Source organism: Pseudorasbora parva, chromosome 9 (genome assembly GCF_024679245.1).
Source record: "Pseudorasbora parva isolate DD20220531a chromosome 9, ASM2467924v1, whole genome shotgun sequence".
NCBI lineage: Eukaryota > Metazoa > Chordata > Actinopteri > Cypriniformes > Gobionidae > Pseudorasbora > Pseudorasbora parva.
The window spans coordinates 14,343,223-14,363,883 of NC_090180.1; the positions used below are offsets into that span (position 1 = coordinate 14,343,223).

General features: G+C 37.0%; 2 long non-coding RNA genes across 2 annotated transcripts; one reads left to right on the forward strand and one right to left on the reverse strand.

Annotated features, from left to right (window-relative positions):
* The first annotated feature begins 2,828 nt into the window (after positions 1–2,828).
* On the forward strand, positions 2,829–4,566 carry LOC137089529 (uncharacterized). The gene is made up of 3 exons (XR_010907700.1): positions 2,829–3,000; positions 3,540–3,632; positions 4,500–4,566. It is a non-coding gene; the product is annotated as an uncharacterized lncRNA (long non-coding RNA).
* A 3,564-nt stretch (positions 4,567–8,130) lies between these two features.
* On the reverse strand, positions 8,131–9,645 carry LOC137089530 (uncharacterized). The gene is made up of 3 exons (XR_010907701.1): positions 9,474–9,645; positions 8,842–8,934; positions 8,131–8,311 (listed from the first exon to the last, which is right to left on the reverse strand). It is a non-coding gene; the product is annotated as an uncharacterized lncRNA (long non-coding RNA).
* Between the last annotated feature and the right edge of the window lie 11,016 nt (positions 9,646–20,661).

A 20,661-nucleotide genomic window follows, 5' to 3' on the forward strand; every position in this document is an offset into this window, starting at 1 on the left:
CTTTAAACACTGACATTTTACTTTAGCAGAAATACACATTCAAAATTTCAGTCCTTTTCTTGTGGGAAAAACAAAATAAAATAAGATGACTCACCCTGCACTACTCAGATTTTTGTCCAGTCAGATTCTTTCTAGGATGAGAATGTACCTCCTCTAATGCTGCCTTCATCTGCTATCAGAATGATCATAAAAACGAGTTTCATATGATCATAAACATAAGTTTTCTAGTCAGAAACATGACGAATGGCCTCTCAAGTCTTAATTATGAATGGGAAACTCTAAAATTATTTTGAAATTGTGATAAAAACACACATATTTAACAAATGAAATGCGTAGCTGAAGTTTTCCGATCAATAAAATTTTGAAAAATATATATTTAGAGTGAATTTTAATCTCACCCCAGGAAAAAATAAATCATTTACTCACCCCCATAATATGTTAAATCTATGACTCCCTTTTCACTGTGGAACATGCAATAAGATAATCTGAAAAACGTTTCAACAGGTTTTTCTATACAATAAAGGACAACATTGGGGTAAAACAACATTGAAGAATGTTAGAAAATAGAAAAAAGTGAGTCAAACAGTTTTGTAACAACACTAGGGTGAGTAAATGCTGAAAGATTTTTCTTTTTTGGCTGAACTAGCTTTACAATAACAAACTGTTGCTAATGCTATGCTTATTTCCAGTGGCTGAACTTGATTATGTGCCATGTGTTTCATATCTAGCAATGTAGCGTATCTGGGACAATGCGCTTGACATGACCTGGGTTCCAAAGTCTTTTGTTTATCTCACTGATTCCTCCTGGCCCCTGGGGTTCGAACCACACACAATGAGGCCATCGCACACCCAGCATGTCGCACTGGCATATAGGACATCTCTGCACTCGCATGGGGGGTAGCGGTGCTTTTGTGCAGGAGCTTGGGATCTGCAAAAGTGTTTACTTGCCCTCAGTATTGATCTGTTGTATGAAAACAGTACAAAGGTATGATCGATTAGCAAGCGCTGTACTTGTTTGACTCTGCACTGTAGGTAGTCTGAGAGAGAAAGAAGGGGAGGGCGGGCCAGTCAAAGCCTTGGCACTCAAGTCTCAGGCTCTGTGGGGTTGACATGATTGGCATCACTGATGCCAAGGCATTTGAGGTGAACCGTTGACACCATCTTCCAGTGACCACATCACACCAGATTGACAAACTGCTCCATAATTTCATCTAAATGTTTATGCCATCATTTTTATCGAACACTGGCTCAATTTACTACAGTCCGTCTTCCAAAATCAATGGCCATTGATTAAAAAAATTGATTTTTCGAGGGAATGTGAAAGTCAGACGTCCGTACATGTTAATAATACAAAAGGAGAGCAACTGACTGAATGCACTAAAGAGCTTGTGTTCCACAATTTTACTGCCAATTTAAGTGAATTTCTTCATTAAAAAAACAACAGAGTGCAGTTTCAGCCTGATGTCCTTGCTCTCGCTCCATATATCCTTCATAGCCCCATATACACATGCACGTCCTGGAGTTTACCAGCCATATTAAGATTCTACAGAGACACTGTCATTCTGCCTCAAGAGGGAAGAAAACATTGTCAGGAAGCAACTGACTGTAATGAGTGGCAGGGTTACCTACCACAGTGAAATCATAATGAGGGATGGTGCTTTTTGCAGTGCGTTCTCTCTGCAGAAATACAGGCGAGGTCCACACGCTGCATTATAGAGTCATTAATGTACAACTGAATGCTAGGCCACAGGAAATGACAAATACCACATTGTCTGACTATTAAATCATTAGCGGGGGGGGGGGCCTCTCAACAGATTACGCTGACACGCAATATTTCCTTTTGTGAATAAGATTGTTCTGGATGAAACAGAAACCAGCGTGTTTCCTATTTATGTAAAAAGATGGATGAAATTGGCTTAGGAAAAGGGCTTTTTTTGCAGATACTTAACACTAATTAAAAAACTCATGCTCTTTCGAATTATTGTTCAAAGAGAAGTTTGGACTTAATTCATGACACTTAATATAATCTAATCATTGTTGACATGCTCCATTAGCAGATGATCATACTGCGCCACTAACACTAGGACAAAAAAATCTTTTCATGAATTAAGCTCAAATAGAAATACTTCGGTAGATGCCAGAGAGCTTCAATAAAAAAATGCTTGTGAAAGGACAAAAATATTTTTAAGCCCTCCTGTTTATGTGCATTTAATATTGTTGGTGTCCTATAGTAATTACTTGTGCCTGGCTCACACTACAGGAGTTTTAGGCCGATTTATGCACGATTTTCCCCATTTACACCATTCTGCTTCAGCATATCAACAATGGCGGACTATGATGATCCAACACAGTCTCACCCCTACTCGTCAAATGTTGCCGAACGGTCAAGGGACCCTGACGTCAGCTGTTGACGCACAGGGTACCCCTAAATCGCCATTTTTCGACGTACTGGGTAATCCACTGATTTCAACGAGAAACCTAGGACATCATAAACAGACGTGTTGGGCATGTGAATGTTATCGTCATGATGGAATTTATTGGGTTATAATTGTTCCATTATGACATGTTGGAGTGTGATTCTCAATTTAATCAGCCAGCACAATTGTATTTACATTTATTTACGCTATGATACACGTTTGAAACAGCAGTCAAACCCCACCCCGCCCTAAACCTACCCATTTGCGTATTATATGATATAAAACACAGGCTGTAACAGACAACAGGCACACTTTATTGAAAAATTCAAACTATTCCGAGGCCAAACGATTGAATTGTGAGAAGAAAAGACCCAAAAGCAATCACCTCGTCTCTACACTGAAGACGCCACAGGTAGACCCCTCGGCGTCACGCGATGGACGAACTGGGAACCCAATTGCTTTCAGTGGGAAACCTTTGGCGTCAACATTAGACGGCAATTCTATCGGTATGAAATCGCGCTGAAGAAGTCTCATTCAGAACACTTCGCGATGTTTGGCATCAGATCACGTGTGCCACATGTTGGTGAGTAGTCATACATATTATGTCCTAATATTTGATATAAAGTATTTTCTGCTTGTCGTTATCGATCATGTTCAGTCACTGCATTGTATCTGTCATCATCTCCACTGAGGCTTTGCATTTCTTTGCTTTCTAAATAAACACACCTTGCTAATAGGGTGATTAACACTGTCACGTGACGTGCTATAGACCTTTAAACAGTTGTTAATATTTAATAATAATTACTAGTGTAGTTCCAACGTGGCATTTTTAGTAGAAGCACAATAAAAATAAAAAAAAAACAACACTTGCCATGCGTTTACCACGGTATTGGTAGTTTTAATGTGATATTTGTTGTAAATAAACAGTAGCCACAACAATTGGTAGTTTTAATGTGATATTTGTTGTAAATAAACAGTAGCCACAACAATTACCATGCTTTAAATGCATTTTAATGTAAAATCCAAATATTGTTATTTAAATAGTATACTTTATAATGCTATATATTATATATTATGACTTTTTTCTCTCTTTCTTTCTTTTTTTTTTTTTTACCTGAAAAGACCAAAAGGGCCTCTCGGACTCAGTCAACCCATTCTTGTTTGTGGAGATGTAACGGAGAAAACCGAAAGCTGCAACAGCAAATATTTGTAATGGTAGGTATGTGTTGGTTTGAACCCTTTATCAAACATTTTATTTAGCATTTGTTGTTACTTATTCTTACAAATCCCATAGCTCAATCAGTAAGAACATATTCCCAAAGTCTTAATAATTCACAAGATTTAACAAGTTGTCAAATTCGTATGATTCTCGTACATATAGCTCTGGAAAAAAGACCACTTAACATGGATTTCTAAATGTTAAGTGGTCTCTTAATTTTTTTTTCCAGAGCTGTATTTGTATATGAAGAGTTCAGATGCAAAAGCCTCAAAAAGCCACTTCGGTCACATGACATCAGATATTCAATTATTTTTTTCTTAATCAGATCAGTTGCACTGTTTATAACGTCCCGTTTGCATGTAAATAATTCATGTGATCACAAAATCAAGTGAGTTATCTACATTTTCAAACAAATTCATATGATATAGCTTTCTATTATATACTTTTAATAATGGGAATGCACACATATCTGTGAACTTATTACATAAATGTATTTAACATTTAATTATGCATTGTTTTTTACAGCAAGAAACAGTTATGTATGAACTCACAACTTGCATGCAATGTAATACAATTTCCTCTTTCTTTCTGTCTTGCAGGATTACTTGCAGATTACTTTTATTTATTTAAAAAAAAAATTAAATAGTATTTTTTTTAATAGTTTTTTAAAAACTATTAAAACTATATAATTTATTTTGTTTAAAAGATCTCTACAATATCAAACTCAACAGCTCTTTTAAGAGTCAACCCTCACAAGAGCTTCTAGTGATTCTCAGCGAGTCTTGGCGTAAAACTGTCTTAATTTATATGTTTTAAAAACAATAGTATTTGCACAGAGTAAGTGAGATTTTCTTGTTTTACAGAAGAGAAGAAAGACCGGACCTTATATCGAAGCTAAGAAAACAAGTCCTTTGTTTAGGGTGAGGAAGGAAGATGGACATTTTGTGCCCGAAGAAGACAGAAAAGTGCTCAAGTCCATTGGTATGTCTTGTATTGAAGCAATGCTGTAATATGTAGTACAAAATTTGATGTTGATCTCTCAAAGGACTATTCATTTCAACAGTGATCATTCTTTCTACTCTGATAAAATACGTACCATTATTCATGTCTAAATCTTTTAATAACTCCTAAAATAAGCAAATGAGGTTCTGTATCTTGGATTTATTTAAAATGGTAAATATTTGTTTTCCCTTTTTGATACAATTATAATTACACTTTTGGCCTTCAGTTCTTAAAAACTACTCTGTCTGTTTGTCTTAGATAAAAGCAGACAAGTGTGGGAAAAAGCATTTAGTTGTTATAAACTCCATGTATTTCTCCATTGTTTTGTAGACCATGGATGGTTCTGGGTAGCTTTAGAAGATAATGAGTTGGGACATATTAGGAATCAAATAGTAAATGTTCTTTGAATTATGTGAAATATCTGGTTAGTTCTTTCTAAAAGATCTACTGTTTAAAAGGTTGCTGTTGATATGGGTAAATTAGTTTTTGTTCAGTACTTGGCTAATATTATGGGCTGCAATATTATACATAATGCTTCAATGTGTATATTATTTTATGTACTGACTGCTGCTTTGTAAATTTAAATCAGGAATTGGCATTTCTGCCCATTTTGAGGTGGAGAGTTTACTGAAGAACATAGGTTAACCCAACTGTACATTAAACTTAATCTGAATTGTGTTTGTTGTTTTACTTTTAGACCAGGACTGGAGAACGCCGGATTATACGACTTCTTCCTCTGGTTGAGAAAAGGCTACACAACATCAGTGATCACATCATCTGTACATTGATTATACTGTAGGGTACAAGTGGGCGAACTGTTTAGAAGAAGAAGAACAGGAACATGATAGAGGGAAGAGACAGAAACCAGTCTAGTTGTAATAATGAATCATTATTTTCGAACACTATATCAAATCTGTTTTCTGTATCATAGTTGACTGGATGGGATTATGTGGCACTCATTTGTGTGGCTTCAGCAGCTGTGAATGGATTAATATGATGTTAATGTGTTTTTTAAAACCCATTTTTATTTATCTTGAATCTTATTTGACTTTATTCTACTTTATCAACTGTATACTGTATCCTCCAATAAAGTGTTGAGTGATAAAGTATGGTGAGTATTGTGTATGGTGTTTGGTACAGTAAATACACATTCAACAAGTTTATTTAGGTTATCTAATTAATTACCAAGAATATTTTACTTGAGAAGTAAACATTTTTTATCTGGTTATATTATATTTGGTACAATTCTCCAAAAAGTTGTATATACTTGCATGCTGTAACAAGTATGTCAGTTTTCAGTGAAATAAAGGGAAGGATTACAAACACTTCAAGCTTAACTGAAGATGATCCATGTTGATCATTCTGGTACATCTACTACTGCAATACAAATTAAAGCATGCACATTTTCGATGCCAGGTACGTGAAGAGGGTGTAGATGAAATTGTGATAATGTCTCATGTTATTATTACTTAATGGTGCATGGTCCTATATTTAATAGTAATAATGAAGTGTAAATAACATAAATAGTTTTTGTTTACTCTGGAAAGTGGATAATGGCAAGTTGTTGCAGGTTCATCCATTATATTTATTAGTGTTTATCCATAAAATAAAATAAAACGTAATAATTATTATTTTACAACATTTCTTTCAAATATTTCTGTATTTCATCAGATGGTCTTACAATATCAAAACCTAATACAAGCATGACGTTAGAATAGAAAAGACAAAATACTCTGATATTTAAATGTGACTCAAAGTTTGTTGTACGTGATGAGGAGAATAGATCTGTGTATGTTGTACTGCCCTTACACCTCCAGGGACCCAGAAGTGGCCCCTGGAAGAGCAAAAAAAAAGCATATTTCAAATGGCTTTAACTCAAAGTCTGGTTAGCGTATCACAGAGAAAATTGGCAGGACAACTGCATATGCAATGTTTACTAAATAATGTTGGCCACAGTTTTCAGACATATATGGAAAGCTGCCATAAAGGTTTTTTTAAAAGTGCTCACAGTAAAATATACAATTTCAGCTTGGCCCTCATATATGTCATAAAGGTTTGCACAATTAACATATTTTAATATCCAGTTGTCCATTAAATATGTTATTTACTTAACATTTATTGTTTCATTATGAAACCTTTTTAACTACATTACCCATATATCTGTCATTGTATCAATGCAATGGGAAACATGGCGCTGTAGTTCATAGAAATGTGTAGAAATGCTTAGGGTTAGGGTTGGGTTCTCAGTAAAGGAGTCATTTCTCACAACATAGCGACACTTTATAGTTAGCTTAACGTATTACTGACGTAATAACACCAAAACATACTTTGTAACATGAAACGCCGTTTTATATGGGTTAAAACAGATAGTCCAATCACAGCGCGTTCTGCAATAAAGTCACAGCCAATGACAACCCAGCTGAACAGAGGCGTCACACTTACTTGTCCATTTATGGTAAATTATATCACATCTCATCCGGTTCAACTGAAGGGGTAGATTCCTTAAAGATTTAATATTTAGGCTGCTAAATATTTATTTATTCTAATTAAATAATAAAAATCACATTTTAAAACGAAAGTCTTCTTTGTGTGGTTAAACTGATGCATAATAAATATATTTGAAAGAGAATCCTTTTTCTATGCAATGGTCTACAAGCATAAACTTCTTTAAGCCATCCTTTACAATCTGAACTCTTGGAATTAAAACAAATATAACAAAAGCACAATGAATGCACACAATTTTGTAAGCATATTCCAATATTTAATGTCAAACAGTTTAAATACAAATGTAGTGCCTATATATATATATATATATATATATATATATATATATATATATATATATATATATATATATATATAGGCAAAAAAAGAACATTTTACATTCTAAACTTTAATACTATATATTTGCGATTATTGTTCACTTTTATTGTAACTAAATTAAATGCCAATTAAAATAGTTAATGATTATTGTAAATGTTAACCATTTTCAGTAAGAAAATACTTCTATAAAGTACATTCATGTTACAGTTACATTAACAAGGTAGTGATATAATGATAGTGAAATAATGATAGAGGTAGTTATGGTAGATATGTACTTTAGTGACCATTGTAATAAAAGTTTTAATGAATAATTATTGATTTCAAAAGGTATTAACTCTCACTATCTTCATTTGTTCAAACAAACAACAAATGCAGAAATATACATTGGACTATGGCATCATGAAGTCAATGCATGACTAGAACTAGTGGATGGCAATAGATATGTCCTTCACTAAAACTCCTGATGATAAAGGAATAGGCAGACATCAAGAACAGTTTATGAATATTGGTTCTGCATATATCAAAGAGATCATAAGACTCCACGTGAAGACTTTGAGACACTGTGACAGAGCAAAGGGTGCACTTCACTGGACATGTCCTATGCATGCCCAAACAACAACATCCAAAAACACGTATGAAGTGGACACCACCAGGAGGACGCACGAGACAGGGAAAACCAAGGAAGATATGAGACAGATGTTTCACGAAGACCTCAATGCCGGTGTTCCATGAGAAGATGTGAAAACGTGGCCACAGATCGAATATGTTGGAGGACACATGTTGCCCAATGTGCCCAGGACAGGACATGATGATGATGTTGTCAGTTTAAACATAACTGTAGGATTTATTTCTGTAAAAAAACAATGCATAATTAAATGTTAAATACATTTATGTAATAAGTTCACAGATATGTGTGCATTCCCATTATTAAAAGTATATAATAGAAAGCTATATCATATGAATTTGTTTGAAAATGTAGATAACTCACTTGATTTTGTGATCACATAAATTATTTACATGCAAACGGGACGTTATAAACAGTGCAACTGATCTGATTAAGAAAAAAATAATTGAATATCTGATGTCATGTGACCGAAGTGGCTTTTTGAGGCTTTTGCATCTGAACTCTTCATATACAAATACAGCTCTGGAAAAAAAAATTAAGAGACCACTTAACATTTAGAAATCCATGTTAAGTGGTCTTTTTTCCAGAGCTATATGTACGAGAATCATACGAATTTGACAACTTGTTAAATCTTGTGAATTATTAAGACTTTGGGAATATGTTCTTACTGATTGAGCTATGGGATTTGTAAGAATAAGTAACAACAAATGCTAAATAAAATGTTTGATAAAGGGTTCAAACCAACACATACCTACCATTACAAATATTTGCTGTTGCAGCTTTCGGTTTTCTCCGTTACATCTCCACAAACAAGAATGGGTTGACTGAGTCCGAGAGGCCCTTTTGGTCTTTTCAGGTAAAAAAAAAAAAAAGAAAGAAAGAGAGAAAAAAGTCATAATATATAATATATAGCATTATAAAGTATACTATTTAAATAACAATATTTGGATTTTACATTAAAATGCATTTAAAGCATGGTAATTGTTGTGGCTACTGTTTATTTACAACAAATATCACATTAAAACTACCAATTGTTGTGGCTACTGTTTATTTACAACAAATATCACATTAAAACTACCAATACCGTGGTAAACGCATGGCAAGTGTTGTTTTTTTTTTATTTTTATTGTGCTTCTACTAAAAATGCCACGTTGGAACTACACTAGTAATTATTATTAAATATTAACAACTGTTTAAAGGTCTATAGCACGTCACGTGACAGTGTTAATCACCCTATTAGCAAGGTGTGTTTATTTAGAAAGCAAAGAAATGCAAAGCCTCAGTGGAGATGATGACAGATACAATGCAGTGACTGAACATGATCGATAACGACAAGCAGAAAATACTTTATATCAAATATTAGGACATAATATGTATGACTACTCACCAACATGTGGCACACGTGATCTGATGCCAAACATCGCGAAGTGTTCTGAATGAGACTTCTTCAGCGCGATTTCATACCGATAGAATTGCCGTCTAATGTTGACGCCAAAGGTTTCCCACTGAAAGCAATTGGGTTCCCAGTTCGTCCATCGCGTGACGCCGAGGGGTCTACCTGTGGCGTCTTCAGTGTAGAGACGAGGTGATTGCTTTTGGGTCTTTTCTTCTCACAATTCAATCGTTTGGCCTCGGAATAGTTTGAATTTTTCAATAAAGTGTGCCTGTTGTCTGTTACAGCCTGTGTTTTATATCATATAATACGCAAATGGGTAGGTTTAGGGCGGGGTGGGGTTTGACTGCTGTTTCAAACGTGTATCATAGCGTAAATAAATGTAAATACAATTGTGCTGGCTGATTAAATTGAGAATCACACTCCAACATGTCATAATGGAACAATTATAACCCAATAAATTCCATCATGACGATATAATTCACATGCCCAACACGTCTGTTTATGACGTCCTAGGTTTCTCGTTGAAATCAGTGGATTACCCAGTACGTCGAAAAATGGCGATTTAGGGGTACCCTGTGCGTCAACAGCTGACGTCAGGGTCCCTTGACCGTTCGGCAACATTTGACGAGTAGGGGTGAGACTGTGTTGGATGATTAGCTTCGCTCTGCCCTCCTACGTACTTCCGCTCAATTTTCATTTTCCTTCAGTAATACGTCTGGGACTGCTGTGTAGTCTTAGGTTTTCTCCGAACAAATTTTTACCGGTCCAATCAGCGAACAGAGGGAGTGGCTGAGAACGATGACGTTGCTGTCGAGCGCTAGTTTGAGATGTAGTTCAGTAATGGCGGCGGAGAAAGATGCAAACTAAACCATTCATTGCATTGTGGCACCGCTGCCGAATATCCAGAAGTTAAAGCCCGAGCAATAACAGTCTTTGCTGGGGTTTGTTGGTGGCCATGATGTTGTGGCCCTCCAACAGGGTAAATTCGGGAAAAGTTTGATTTTCCAGATCGCTTCGTTAGTGATGAAGGAGTTGGCTGAAGCTATTCAGACGGTAACTGTTTCTCGTGGGGTCGGAAGGTATTGCCATCATTTAAGTTACAGGGACTGGTCAGTTATTTTATTGCCGTCCGTCTCTCACCACCCGTGTAAAAATCTCCGGCCGAGTTACCAACTGCTTTTGACAAACGCAAGGTCGTGTTGATGTAACAGCTGTCCCAATCCACATCTCTGAGTTTTCAACAATATATCACTTCAAAATTCACTGTTTGTAATCATTTTTTACCACTGCAGAACACCATATGATTGCTTTGCTGTTATTAGGATGCATTTCTAGACTTGTATTTCCTTAAAATGCTGGCAAGTATTTAGAAGAGCAATATATTTCATCACCGCTCAAACAAATTAAAATAAAAGCACTTAAACATTTGAATTGGTCCGTTATTTATAGCAGCATTTATTATCATACCAAGCATATGACAAATTTATTTACAGCATACAATGATGTTACGGACCGCGTGAGCGCCGCGTTCCCGGTCACAGAACTCTCCTCTCCACCGTGACGTGAATAAATCACAATCCGAATGCACAAGTTTTAGGTTTTATCCTATCGTTTTATTACTGAGGTGGCCTGCACATGTGCACTTTTATTTTGTCGGATTTCCATGAGTGAAACAGGCGAAGGGCGCATGACATACGTCACGACCAAACGTTAGCCATTGGTTATGGCAGATCCAGAGTGGCTCAGGGCAGATCCAATAGTTTTAAACCTCAACAGGGTGCCCGCCTTTGCGGAAATAAACCCTTGTCATTGGAGAGTGGCCAGACTCTATGTACAAATGAAATGTACGAGAGTCTGGTAAAACTAGGCTATATGATGATGACAGCTTGAGCTCGATCAGGCGGGTCTGATGTGAAAACGCTGCTTGTCAATCAACAGTCGTAGGAGGGGTGTCCGACCATGTGATGTCACATGGTCGAATGGCTCGATTTGAGATGGGAAAACATATAAGGGGTTTAAAAAAAACACTTGATGGATTTTTATCATTATAGGATTGTTGTGTACAGGCACTGCCAACACACATTTCAATATAATCAGCTTGTAAAAGTCCATATACCATTATATGACTCCTTTAAAATTACTCCAATATAGAGCAAAAGCATTAAAAGCAGCAGTTATTATCCATTGTTGTGGACACTATATAGTTATCATTCTTGGTGTGAATGGGCCTTGATGTTATTTTTGACATACAATAAAACTACAGAGCAATAAAATGTACACCGACCAAGCATAATATTATGACTTCCCTACTACTTCCTGACCACCTACTAATATTGTGTTGGTCCCCTTTGAGCAGGCCAAAACAGCCCTGACCCATCAAGGCATGGACTCCACTAGACCTCTAGAAGATGTGCTGTGTTGTCTGGCACCAAAATTTTAGCAGCAGATTCTTTAAGTCCTGTAAGTTGCGAGGTGGGGCCACCATGAATCTGACTTTTTTTTCAGCACATCCTGATTGGATTGAGATCTGGTGAATTTGGAGGCCAAGTCAACACCTCAAACTTGTTGTGCTCTTCAAACCATTCCTGAAACATCTTTGCTTTCTGGCAGGGCACATTATCCTGCTGAAAGAGGCCACAGCCACCAGGGAATACCATTTCAATGAAAGGGTGTACATGGTCTGCAACAATGCTTAGGTAGATGGTATGTGTCCATATGGATGGTGGGACCCAAGGTTTTCCAGCAGAACATTGCCTAAAGCATCACACTACATCTGATGGCTTGCCTTCTTCCCGTAGTGAATCTTGGTGCCATGTGTTCCCCAGGTAAGTGGCGCACATGCACCCAGCCATCCACGTAATGTAAAAGAAAACTTGATTCATCAGACCAGGCCACCTTCTTCCATTGCTCCATGATTCAATTCTGAAGCTCACGTGTCCACTGTTTGCACCTTCGGCGGTGGACAGGGGTCAGCATGGACCCTTCAGACTGGTCTGTGGCTATGCAGCCCCATCCGCAACAAACTGCTTCTAACACATCAACTTTGAGGACAAAAGGTTCACTTGCTAATATATCCCACCCACTGACAGGTCCCATGATGAAGAGATATGTGGATAACATAGGTTAGATGATTTAGCTTCAAGAATCTGATGAGAAATATTGAATTAGTTTCAAGATTTTAGTATTTTGGCTAACCTAAGTTCAGAAAAAAAGGTACCAACCTGTCTCTGGATCAAGTAGAAAAACTAAAAGGTACTAATTTGTATACTAATGTACATTTAAAGGAGTACTTCAGCACTGGGGAGAGGAATCTGTATTTAAACGGGGTCAATAATGTTGTAGAAATGTGAAATTATTTTTTCAATTTGGTGCCTTCTAGACTGAGAAAAGACAGAAAATTTATTTTTGTCTCATGGGGATGAACGACAACAATTCCCAGAATGCTTCGCTGCCCTGTGAGGCCACTCCCAAAGCCACCGCTACTGGATTACTGTGACTGAGATGGAGAAACGACACTACAATTAAATACTAAACGTGTCTGTTCAATATAATGAGTGACGCCCGTTTCACACATTCTCCGTCTGCAGTGCGTGTGCAGTGCGTATTTTTTTCTGTACCCATGTTAACGGATGACAGCTTTCACACTGCACGCGGATGCTGTCCGTCAGTCCGTTCCAGGAGCGTTGCGTCTGCAGCAGTGCACGGATCGTTTTCGTACCGAGTCTATTTGTTGCTGCGCTGCGTTGCTGCATTAAAGCAACAGAAGATCGTTCTCATTAAAATAAACATGTACTGACGCGAAAATCTAGTAATTTCACCACAGATGCATATCATTTAAAATATACTCAAAGTTTCAAAGTCAACACATGGCTTTTTTTCTCAAGTAAAGCAACAAAACGACACCTTACCTGGCATTTAGGTTAAAAAAAAAGTGCCATAATGGAGAGCACTCGTACTTTCTTGGAGGTGAAAAGCAAAGTTCTTTTTGACCTGCAGGATTTCTTTTAAAAGGGTGTAAAAACGAAAGAAAAGACGAGAGTCGGCTGTTTTTGAATAGACTATTGTAAGTTTGTAATTTAAAATGTTTGTGATTTAAGGCTATAAACTATGTTTAAATGTTTTGCCACTTGTGTGAGCTAAATCTAAAGTATATAAATATGAATAAATGAATTTAATAAAATGTTGTTTAAATGTAGTAGGCTACGTAACCTGACTTCTATTAAAGAGTAAACAAAGAGAATTTGAATTCTGACGAGGCATGTTCAGTAAAAACTTTTGGATTTTAAAAAATAATGAATAAATGCTGTGTTTGTGGTATGCAACAGTGGATCAGTTGCGGACTGCAAATGCTGCATATGTGAAAGCACTACAGGGTGTGGGGCTCCTGCAACGCACGCGCAACGCAACACGCACCGCACACTCACTGCAGCCGGAGTATGTGTGAAACGGGCGTGAGTCGTCGCGCGAGTGTCACAGCACTAACGCTGCAGGAGTCAGATTACATTTACTGTCATGAATAAGTTGATGAGATCTTGTGATGAGAACTGAGGTAATCGCGACCACATTCGCAGCATATAAATTCACAAAGCGTGTTCAGTCTGGAGCGTTTTCAGTTCATACCTTTTTAAGCTTAACTTTTATAGAAACTAATTTGAGAAGTTAAAACACTTACATTGCTCAGCATAGCTCCGTTTACATGAAAGCCTGCTGCTGCGAGCTGAGCTCTGAGTCTGATCTCCCATCCCCCATGCGTGGGTTGAAAACATGTGGAAATGGCTCCCTCTGCTGGCTGTAGTCTTCAGACTTTGGCCAAAAATTCCTCCGATGATGCAAATATCCTCAATTTGCGTCATTGGAGGAATTTTCCAGAAATAACATGCATAAATCTCTACTCCAGGGTTTCTACTGATACAAAGCCATATGCTAATCATTGAAGTAACCCTTTAAGGTAATATGTACTTTCTAAAATACTAATATATACATTTGAGTTATTAATATGTACAAGGGATTAATAAGGTACAATGATGTACTTTTTCAGTTTTGTACACTTTTGACAGTTCTCTACCTTTTTTTCTGAGTGTGTAGTTTGAGACACTGTTAAGATAAATTCTGAAACTGCACATTAGGGATGAACAACTTTTGGCTCCTGCAGACTTCAGCTCGAACTCTAATCACACACCTAAAAAAAAACTAATAAATGCCATCTGGATTACTAGAAAGCTACAGGCATGTGAGTATTTATCAGGGATGAAGCTAAACTTTGGAAAAGTGGCCTTCCCTTACCAAAGTTGCAGCAGTTGAGGAAACATGGGTTACACTTTATTTTAAGGTGAAGCAGTTACATTGTAATTACTTAAATAAGTACTGAGCAACATTAATTAACTAAATGTACCTACTATGGTGTTATGGTTAGGGGTAAGGTTTGATTTATCGTAAGTTACTTTTAACTATCCATACTTTACTGTTACATGTACTATAGTGTAACTACATCACCTTTAAATAAAGTATTACCAAAACACATGGAAAAAATAAAAAAATAAAACCATTTCACTCCATTTCCCTTCCAAAAAACCTCAAACATTTCCCAAGAGCAAAAACACATGTGGTTTGTCAAAAGCACATGTGAAATATGTGTCTTGCACATGGGAAACATGTGCTTTTGGAACATTTTCGTGTGAATCCCATGTGAAACACATGAGATCACACATAGAAAATGTGAAAAGCATGTGTTTTTTTGTGTGTAAGAGTTTTCTGTTAAACCTCATTTGTTATTTACATTTAAGTTTACAGTCAGAAAGATTTAGGTTACATGTTATTTTATGTTAAATCACCTGCTTCAGTGCACCTTTCTCCCATGTACTTCCAAACTATCATTCAAAACTTTTAGTTGTCATGGAGCCTCTGACAATGACCAATAAAGTGAGATTATATCTAATCCTTCCTGTTCACAGCACATTCTATTAAGATGTGCATATTAAAGCCATTAAGTAATAATGTGTCATTTCTCTGCCAGAAATTATATTTTTCTTTCTATGACTTCACGGTTAGTTCTTACAAATGATCTGCCCTTGACAATCAAAAGCTCATTTTATTCATCTATCATTAACTCTCCATCTGTTTTATAATCAAATGATCTTGCTTACTAGAGTCTCCCCCATGAATTACTGTTGCCATGGACACAAACATCAGTTGTAATATTTATTTCTCATATTATATGTGTTAGTGGGCTCTCTGTTATCCATGGAAGGTGTATTCGCATTCATATTGCATCAATATGCTCTATTTTTTATCAACCAGTATGCAGTAACCAGTATTTTTGTCCATTAGTATGCCAATAGCATCACACCACATTACTCAAAGAACAGCAATTCTCAACCGTTTCCTATTTTAGGAAGTCTAAAGTGAAGGGAAGGGAGTAGGTAGTGCAGGTCCCCAAAGATCTGATGTGTCCCGTGTCATGTGACCCCTTGCACGATACATTATTGAACCTGCCTGTGCCCTGTGCATGCCTCCAAGCGGCCCTGGCAGGTACCTAGCAACATCAATTACAAAAGTTGTGCCTTTGGCCTATGCCATGTATTGCCATCACCGTAGGGTAATTGGTCCACCACTGCTTCCAATTCTGTGCAAGTCGAGCCTATTTTTCCAGTCAGTCAGCCTTGCTCTATGTTTAACAAGCTATTATACCCCCCAGCTCTGCCGCTGAGCCTGGGGACATTGCATGTACGTGGGAGGCGAGGTGTGCTGAATCAAATGGAACCGAATCATGATCCTTGTTAAGATTCAACTGTCAGTTTTACAGTTAACATGAAGTTACAAGTCATGACAAACTGAAGTCTTGCAGACGTGTCATTGTGAATATCCTAGCTGATTTGTGTGTGTGTGTGTGTGTGTGTGTGTGTGTGTGTGTGTGTGTGTGTGTGTGTGTGTGTGTGTGTGTGTGTGTGTGTGTGTGTGTGTGTGTGTGTGTGTGCGTGTGTGCGTGTGTGTGTGTGTGTGTGTGCGTGTGTGTGTGTGTGTGTGTGTGTGTGTGTGTGTGTGTGTCCGCGGTCTCCAGTAATTTCACATGCCATGATAAATTAAACTGCTTTCATCACCTGGGGTTTGCCCCTCCCTTTCTCTCTCCTAACCTAAATTCGCAGAGGTCTGTCCATGGCAAGGTCTTTTAAAAGCTCTTGAAATTTCATGGATCATGGGGGGGCACAGGGTTGATAATTGGGACCCACTCCAGTTTCAGCTTCTCAAGCACAGCAGCAAACATGCCTGCTGGAATGTTACGCTTAAACCACATAGTCTGCTGGTTTTAGCTGGTTTAAGATGGTCCAATTGCCAGTTAAGTCCAGTAAAGTGATTAAAAACCTGTAAGCCGGCAAACAAGACCAGCTGCTGATCACGCAAACTAAGGCTCATTTAAACTTTGTTTTGTCAGCAGGGAACAGAAATGTTGTTTGGGAATTATGGAAGCTTTATTCCACCTTAGAGTAAAAACTAAAAGTGGTTATTGTGAGATAAAGTGTATAATAAGGAGCAAAGACACACTGTGGCGGTAACACTTTACAATAAGGTTGTATTAACATGAACTAACCTTGAACAACACCTCTGTTCAGCATTAATTAATCTTTGTTAATGTTAACTTGCACATATATTAATGTTATCAGCGCAATAAGATAATGCATTCGTTAACATGAACTAACCATGAACAACACCTTTTTCAGCATTAGTTAATCTTAAAGGTGGGGTAAATGCTATCTGGTAACCAATGTTGATATTTCAAATCACCAAAACAAACACGCCCCTACACCCAAAAGGGGTCTCGCCCCCTTATTTTGATAGCTCCGCCCCACACATACGTAACCAAATGACTATGGCAGAATCTGTGAGTAAATAATCCAAGTCGAATAAAATTCAATAAAAAAGTCATCCATTCTATCACAAAAACACAAACCGTTCTCATGAACAACTCGATAGAACATGTGCCAACAGTCCAGCTCGACATATTACAATTATGACAAGAATAGAGTTATAGCGATCACAAAACACAAACGGTTCTCATGAACAACTCGATAGAACATGTGCCGACAGTCCAGCTTGACATATTACAATTATGACAAGAATAGAGTTATAGCGATCACAAAACACAAACGGTTCTCATGAACAACTCGATAGAACATGTGCCGACAGTCCAGCTCGACATATTACAATTATGACAAGAATAGAGTTATAGCGATCACAAAACACAAACGGTTCTCATGAACAACTCGATAGAACATGTGCCGACAGTCCAGCTTGACATATTACAATTATGACAAGAATAGAGTTATAGCGATCACAAAACACAAACGGTTCTCATGAACAACTCGATAGAACATGTGCCGACAGTCCAGCTTGACATATTACAATTATGACAAGAATAGAGTTATAGCGATCACAAAACACAAACAGTTCTCATGAACAACTTGATAACGTTAGTATTCAAGCTCGATAGCCCAGCTAACAACATATTACAATTATGACCGGATGGGTTATATAGATGAAAAGAGGGAACAAACATATATTAGTATAGTATCTTACCTGTTGGACACATTTTGTGAGCTGACGCTTGAAACCTTGAAACACTGAGGGGATTTAGATGCTCCATACGGTGTGGAAATGAACGGGTCTTTATCATCGCTGAAGTGAGCCACAATACAATCGCAAATGGACAAACAAGCGAACGTGAAACAAACTAACATATTCAAGCAAAAGCCAGCATATATTAGTTCTTTCTTGGCTAATGTCCGTCCTGTGTGACTCAGGTGTTTTGAAAAATGTTGTGCACTATTCCTCTCTTCTCACCATAGACATGCCCCTTACCTGCTGATTGGCTATAAGTTTGTTATTCCACTTGGCCCGAGTCCTTTTTCTAAAATGGTTTTGAAATAACACTTACCTCACCTTTAACTCACACATATTAATACATCTATTCACATTAACAGTGCAATTAGTTAATGCGTTAGTTAACAGGAACAAACCATAAATAGTGCCTGTAGTTTTACTGTTGTGGTAAGGTTATCTAACTGAACATATTTAAAGGTAGGGTAGGTAAGAATGATCTAAAACACTTTTGTCTAAATTTGTTTAAACTTTCTTTATATGTCAATACATAATTAAAATGTAAGTACTCTGAAAAAGAGCGTATAAAAATTGAGTGACTCTAGACCTTTTTAATCTGCAATAAACACCGCTCATTATTTTCGTTCGGGACGAAACAAATGATTGGCTTGGGCGACTGTCACCCTCTCTCACTACCATGGCAACCACTGCTTTCGCTACAGGTTCTGCCCACATGCACGCACCCGTTATGCAAAATAATGGCAGAGAAAGAGCATTCAAAATTCACAGTGCTTGTTTTGCAGTCAGCGAAGGCAAACAATGGAAAAAGGAAGACGATACAAGAAAAGGCAATGCACAAAAAGTCTTTGGATAAATGAAGAAATCAAACACGAGTAAATATTGGCAATGCTTTTCAACGATGTCGAGAACTGAGGGACCTCAAGGGGCTGAAAAGCAACTCCTTGATGACTATTTCTGCTGGACAGGTAATCTTTCATTTTGATTAAAAAAATGTTTGGTTTATGTTTTCATGAAGCATGTATCAAGAGCACTTGAAGCTGCCTAATATAGCTAACATAACATTACTTAGCATAAAGTTACAATGTTATACACTTAGCTATTAGTAGAGATAATAAATACTCAATATGTTTAGCTCAAGTTGATCGCTGTTGTGTTGAATTTCACAAAATTCAACTTTAGATAACAAAATGCATGTGTAAAAGCTAGTACACCGCATCCAAGAACTTTTTTCTTTAGAACTAAGTTAGCTTTAGCTACTACTAATCAACAATGCTTTAATCATGAAAACTCTTACATGCAAAACACTGTATATGTTATGAATCTTACACGAAATTCATCTTCATCACAGTATAACTGATGTTATTGGAAAAACATGTATCAATCCTACCTGTTTTTAGCTTTGCCTTATAAATATAACTAGCTCATTACCGAATCAAACAATCGGTATTCTAGCTTGATAGTGAGCACTAAAAGACCTCTTATTTGTTTATATTCATACAGATAAAGTTAGATTTTTTTATTACATGTGATTCTGACATGATGTCACTTCATGCACACTGCTCGTCTGAGGTAAATAATGCGTCTTCCAGCTGAGTGGTCGGTGGAACGTGTTCATGTGTTTTTGGGGGCTGGCTTTGGAAAGAGCCCAGAAGAAAATAATGACATTGACGTGTTACGTCTGGCGTCATGAAATGACGTATGGCTGTCGTTACCAATCAAAATGCATGTTCATTTTAATGCAATGTGTGGACTTTTTACCACCATTTGTCATATTTCCATTTAGCAAAAATATATATATTTTATTTACAACTACACACACCCCATCCCTAAACCTGCTGAGTGATTTATAGTGCATACACACTTTATGAGCACGTGTCCCTGGGATCGAACTTGTGATTGCATGACCACATGTATGCAATGCTTTATCAATTGAGCTATGCAAAATCTGTTATGCAGATAAAAGAGAAAAATGCTTTAAAATTAAAGTGTCCTGTTGTCAATAGGAGCAAAACTTTAGAAAACGCTCCTATGGGTCGTATTTCATGAATTAAAATATTTTCAATAGGGGCGCAACTTTAATAAACACTCCTATGGGCCGTATTTCAAGGAAGTGACAAACGACCTATATAGGCGTATTGGTTGGAGGACATGTTGTAATAAATGCGTTGCTATTGGAAAGTCATGTTAATAAAGAGTCTACAAATGTTAGTAACACATCACAATGTTTAAATAGTGTACATTTTACAATAAGGGTCTCAAAATGTAAGTAATGATAGTAAAGTGTGTACACTCTAAAAAATGCTGGGTTAAAAACAACCCAAGTTGGGTTGAAAATGCACCAACCCAACAATTGGGTTGTTTTAACCTAATGGTTGAGTTGTTCTTACCCAGCAATTGGGTTGTCTTAAGCAACATTTAACCCAACCACTGGGTTAAAACAACTCAACCATTGGGTTAAAACAACTCAACCATTGGGTTAAAACAACCCAATTGTTGGGTAGGTGCATTTTCAACCCAACTTGGGTTGTTTTTAACCCAGCATTTTTTAGAGTGTATAAACATGACC